The sequence below is a fragment of the Theropithecus gelada genome, chromosome 1 (assembly GCF_003255815.1).
Source record: "Theropithecus gelada isolate Dixy chromosome 1, Tgel_1.0, whole genome shotgun sequence".
In the NCBI taxonomy this organism is placed as follows: Eukaryota; Metazoa; Chordata; class Mammalia; order Primates; family Cercopithecidae; genus Theropithecus; species Theropithecus gelada.
The window spans coordinates 14,363,642-14,369,562 of record NC_037668.1 but is presented as its reverse complement, the minus strand read 5'-3'; the positions used below and the strand labels follow the sequence as shown (position 1 = coordinate 14,369,562).

General features: G+C 45.6%; 1 non-coding gene across 1 annotated transcript; it reads left to right on the top strand.

Annotated features, from left to right (window-relative positions):
• Nucleotides 1–431: 431 nt before the first annotated feature.
• LOC112614829 lies at nucleotides 432–592 on the top strand. Its single transcript, XR_003117153.1, has one exon. It is a non-coding gene; the product is annotated as a U1 spliceosomal RNA (small nuclear RNA).
• The last annotated feature ends 5,329 nt before the right edge of the window (nucleotides 593–5,921 follow it).

The following is a 5,921-nucleotide window of genomic DNA, read 5'->3' as shown; positions in this document are numbered from 1 at the left end:
GCTCAAAACAAAAAACAAAAAACTACAACAGAAACACCCACTTCTTTGGAAAGATCAGGCGCGGAGAAGGGAGGGAAAGGAAGGAGAGGCAGACATCACTGCCCCCGCAGGCTCTGGCAGCAAGTTGTTCGACTGAGTGGCGGAAGATGGGGCAGAAAAGCAGAGTAGGACGGGAAAGACACTGTCGGTGACATCACGGAGAGAGCGACTTCTATGTAGATGAGGCAGCGCAGGGGCTGCCGCTTCGCCACCGGCTGCTTCGCCACGAAGGAGTTTCCTTGCTGTGGGAGCGAGTCCAGGACCGCTGGTCGGACCTGAGAGTCCCAGCTGTGTGTCAGGGCTAGGAGGGCTCGAGGGTGCGCGGGGCAAGTGACCGTGTGTGTAAAGGGTGAGGCGTGTGGGGCTGTGGCAGGGCGGAGGTGTGTAAACTCATACTCACTTGGCAGAGAAGATAACGTTCTGAGAGTGGTTTTGCCAGAACGAGGCTATTCCATTACCCTCCCCACGTGCTGATCCTTGCGTTTTCTCCAAATGTGTGGAATTCGACTGCATAGCTTGTGGTAGCGGGGGACTGCGTTAGTGTTTTCCGCTGAAATCTTGTAGTGCAAAAAGTGAGCAGAGAAAGTACCATGTTACTGTTCGCTCCGGCCCTGTCGTGAGCCTGTTTTAACACAAGCTAAGCGGCCGCAGGGCCCTTCTCTTCCCTTTCTACGTGGGGCTCCTTTTTGCAGATATTGCTTCATTGTCTCCAGTCTCTTGAGTTCTCACGCTCTGTGAAAACTCGTGTTTCTTAGTAGCCCCCAGAGTCACCCTTCACACAGCCTCTGCTTCTAACCGCAGCCCCCACGCGAGTTTGTGGGATTTCTGTGCTAGCGGGGAATGTGTTCTCACCTCATAGAGCCAGGTAGAAACTCTAGGCAGTCGGGTGCTGTCTCTGGGATGAAAGCAGGGCCTTTGGTGCTGTTCTTTGTGATGAAGGCAGTGTCCCCGTTCGGTTGTAGACACAACACGCTTGCTTTCTGTAGGGGAACGGGAGGGCTCTCCCGGAGCCCAGGTGCCCTTGCTCACGTTCACCGAGGCCTGCAGATCGGAACCGCAGTCTTACCTGTAGGCAGAAAGGGCTGCAATCTACCCCAGTTACCCGAACTACCCAGCAATAAAATGGGACACGTTACGGAAACATGAGATGGCATGGATAATCTCAAAAACATTATGCCGAGTGACGAAAAGAGGGCATCCTGTGAGGCACCATCAAGGTGAATTTCTAGAACAGGTGAAACTAACCTGAATAGTGACAGAAACTACATCATTGATTGGTGGGGGGGGGGGGGGGGGGGGGGCGGGACTGACTGCAAAGGGCACGAGAGGACCTTTTAGAGTAATAGACACGTCATCGAACTTGAAATGGATGCGTTGTACCATAGTCAGCTCACACCTTAATCAACTTGGTTGTAAAAAGGAATAAGAAAACCACTCCAAATCTTAATGTCTTCTACTCAGTTTAGTGTATGTTTACCCTTAGAGGATTCCTTTAGAAAAATGTCTCTCTAACTGTGATTGGGAGTTGAGGAATTCCTTCATTTCTGTTTCCGTCTCTTTGTCTGCAGTTAAGTTCATGCACTATTAAATGGAATATTGGTAAAATAAAAATAGAGTCTACGCTCAATTTTATAAAAGCAAACATATATATGCTTATATTTATTTAAATATATGATTATATTTAATATATATTTTTTATATTTTTAAATATATACTTTTTATTATTTTGCAATTTTTTTCAGGTATATATATCCTTCTTTATTATTTTTTCTTATTTTTTCTTTCGTGGGGCCTGGGGGAGACAGTCTAGCTAAAATATACATTCTTCTCTCTGTAGATATACCACAATACCATGACTCCAGTGTTGCCCGAATGTTATGAGAAGTTATTTTTGAACTTTAGGTGATCAAGAATTTTACATATGTTTACATTTTCTCTACTGTTAGTACAGTCTATGCTTAGCATGTATAAATTTTTTTTTTTAAAGACAATAGCTTAAAAATGATTTGGAAGAAAAATATATAGATATGTTAACAGTAGTTAATTCCAAGAGGTGTGAATATGGATGACCAGTTATCTTCCTCTTTACGAGTTTTTATATATTTAAATGAAAAATCCTCAATGACCTGGAAGTAAAAGAACAGATTAGATTTGGAAGGGGTGTGGGGCAGGTGAGAGGAAAATGTAAAGTAAAAGACAAACCCAGCTCTGGCGGGAATCATGTTTAAGTTGAAAGTTTCTGGGGAGAAGTTGTTGGGACAAGAAGGACATGAAGAAGGCAGGAGAATCACAAAAATATTTAGTACAGTGTATTGCCTGTCTTATCGTTCCTCCTCCCTTTGTGTTTCTTCAAAAGAAATACACAGATTTCTTTTCAAGCATGCTTACCATTTGTGTTTCTCTTTTATTAGTGTAACTGCCCAGTAGGTTTATCTTGCCTGTTGCCCAGATAAACCAATGGAGCTGAGAACAACAGGTTTTCTACAACAGAGAAAGAATTTAATAAATGCAGACACAGCTGAAGGACTAGGACAGGAGTTTATTATTACTCAAATCTGCCTCCCCCCAAATTCAGAGACTAGGGTTTTTTTGTTTTGTTTTTTGTTTGTTTTTGTTTTTTGTTTTTTTAAGGATAGTTTGGCAGGCAGGGGGCTAGGGAATGGGCAAAGCTGATTGGTTGGGTTGGGGATGGAAATCACAGGGTGTAAGAGCTTGTTTACTTGCACGGAGTCAGTCCCTGGATGGGGGCCACCAGACCAGATGAGCCAGTTTACTGGTCTGAGTGGCACCAGCTAGTCCATCATAAGGCAGGGTCTGAAAAATATGTTAATCACCAATCTTAGGTTTGACCCTAATAATGTCATATAAAGGCACAGTTGGGGAGCTTAGGAATCACGTGGCTTCTGGCTGCATGGCTCCTGAGCCATAATTTCCAATCTCGTGCCTAATTTGTTAGCTTTGCTAAGGAGTTCTGATCCCCAAGATAGGAAGGGGTTTGTCTCAGGAAGGGGCAATCACCTTTGCTTCAGACTTAGACTTGGAATTAAACTCCTTTCACAGCCTGGCCTATGCCCAGGAATGGACAAGGGCAGCTCAGAGGTTAGAAGCAAGATGCGGTCAGTCAGGTCAGATTTCTTTCACAGTCACAGTTTTCCTATGCCAGGTTTTTCTCACTGTCATAATTTTTGCAAGGGTAGTTTTGTCAGGAGCAGTAAAAACGCAGTGGTTCTGAGAATGTCCTCTGGAGCCAGGCTGCCTTCACTTCAAATTCCTGCTTTCAAATCCTCCTTTGCTGGCTGAGTGACCCTGGGCAGGTCACTTAACGTCTTCGTGCATCTCAGTTTTCTCATATGGAAGGTGAAAGTGATGGTGTGACCTCGGCCGGAGGTAAGGACTAAATGAGTAAACATACGCACTCATCAACTGCGCGTGACATGTGGCACTTTGTGATTCAGGCACAGTTGATGATGTGCATATGTTACTCATGTGCATGTTAGCTCTTGTATTTTGCCTGCAACACTGCACAAAGAGCAGATGTGACGAAAACCATTTGTACTGAAGTTACAGCAGTGATACTTTCCACTGGCCGTGCACCCTCCCAGGGAGATTGCAGCAAACCTCTCACCAACAATAATCTCCTGGGCTGGGAGATCCCAGGAAGGCCCCTTAATCTCCAGCAGGTTTGACCCTCAAGGAGCTTCAGGGAATGAGCTAGAGAAGTATTTCTATCTGGAGGAGATGGGAGATTATTAGCTCATCTGTTCAGCTCATCCAAAGGGGAATAATGATTCAACTTCTTGCTTCAAATCTGCCCCAATCAAATTTTTATAGTTTTACAGTGGAAGACATTTGTACATGTAGGGGAGGAAATAGGACTTTTCCTCACCCAGCCTAGCTTCACTGCTGAGACCCTTACAGCAAAAGACAGACTAACAAAAGAAGAGCGTATGTATTTATTTAATGTAAGTTTTACATGACAGGAGCGCCTTCCAAAGGAAATGAGGGCCCATGCAAACAGCTAAACCTCAGGGTTTTTGTTTGTTTGTTTGTTTTAACTGTAGGTTTATTGAAGAATGGATGGTCATGGAGAAGTATGATAAGACAATAAAACTATGATCTAACAGTAACAAACTGGGGAAAACGTAGCCAGGCCTCTGTGTTCAGGCTCCTCTGTGTCCCTGGGTCTTCAGACTCCAGAATGTACCTTTCCTCTGGGTACAGAAAGGGCACCTCTCACATAAGGGTCTTATAATTGACTTCAGGGAAGAAGGGCAGGGGGAGGGTGACAGTGACCTTCCTGCTTCTATTGTTTATTCAAATTAATTAAACATAAAATATTCAATACCCCAAGATGTTATATTTTGGAGTAGCATGTCATGAACCCCATCATGCACATGCAACAAAACCCAGAATCTTTGAAGAGTGATGACTACAAAATATTTAAATTCAAAATATGATGGCCAAGTGGGGTGGCTGACAGCTATAGTCCCAGCAGGGAAGAGCAGGAAGGCCCAGGCAGGCGGATCACTTGAGTCCAGGCATTCAAGAGCTGCCTGGTCAATATGGCAAAACCTTGTCTCTACTGAAAATGCAAAAATGAGCCCAGCACGTGGTGCACACCTGTTGTTCCAACTACTTTTCGCTGGTGGGCTGAGGATCAACTGAAACCATATCATATTTACAAATAATTTTTTTCCCTGTAAGGCTAGTCAAGTGAAGCAGTGGAAGTGGAGAAGGGACAAAGAAACCTGTAACTGGTTGTGATCAATAATTTGTAAACAGGAATGAATTTTTATGCACTATACACTGTTGTCAAATTTACATATGCTGCAAAGCTGGAGGTGAACAGCAGTGCCCTGGTCCCTTCCTACACTTATCTCTAGGGATAACAATTTTTAATGCATGCAGCCAAACTCTACATAAATACTGTTAGCCTTTGTCCCATTTTCCATCCCAGGCCCTACAGTCCAGCCTGCAAGGGGAAACAGAGTTTGTGTGTTTCCTTGCCTGCCAGTCCACTCCAAGGACCAAGAAGGCGTCCTCTCCCACCCCCTCATCCTCCAAACGGAGACCCTCAAAGACTGTGGTGTTTTTCAGTCCTTCATAAATGCCCTCAGCCCCAAAATATAAAAATCAGAGGGATGGTCCTGAGTGCCTGGAGCGACATCTTAGTTCATTCCCAAGACCCATCAGGAGACTTATCCCAAGTGCTCTGAAGAGCAGGAGAAAACGTTTTTTAACTGTGGTAGCGTCCTAAGGCACGACTTTGGGGCAGGGTCCTGGCAGGACGAGGGGGAGCCCCACCGTCAGAGACTCGCCCCTCAGAGCTGCTCAGGTTCCTCTTTCCCGTGGCCCTGAGGGAGCTCGGCCGGGGCGACCGAGGATCAGAACCCACGCTCCCAGCCAGCGCGCTGGAAGAGGCCGCCGCGCGGATTTTTCTTTCCGGCTGAGATCCTGGGACGAAAGAATAGATCTCCTGGAGTCAGGTTCCAAAGCTTAGTGAAACAGCGACTTCTAGGGCCCGCAATGGAAACGTAGGAGCTAGAAATTCGGCATAAAAATCTAAATATGAAGAACAGAATAAATTAACATTCAGAATCAGATGGGCCATCTGAATAAAACAGTGCTACTCCCAAGTTAGGTTTCGAACCATAGACCCTAAACTGAGACACAATCGCCAATGACTGAGCTAACCCCATCAACATTTCTCACGCCACTGTTTACTTTCCAAAATGACAATGGGTGCCATTACGAGATTTCCCGGGCGAAAGGAATCTCGGGGTCTAGGATTGAGGGGCGGCAGCCTTTTTGGTGGAGGCGACCTCTCACCCCGAGGCCCAGGTCGCCCTGAGAGGGGGTGAGGACTTGCTGGGTCGCTGGGT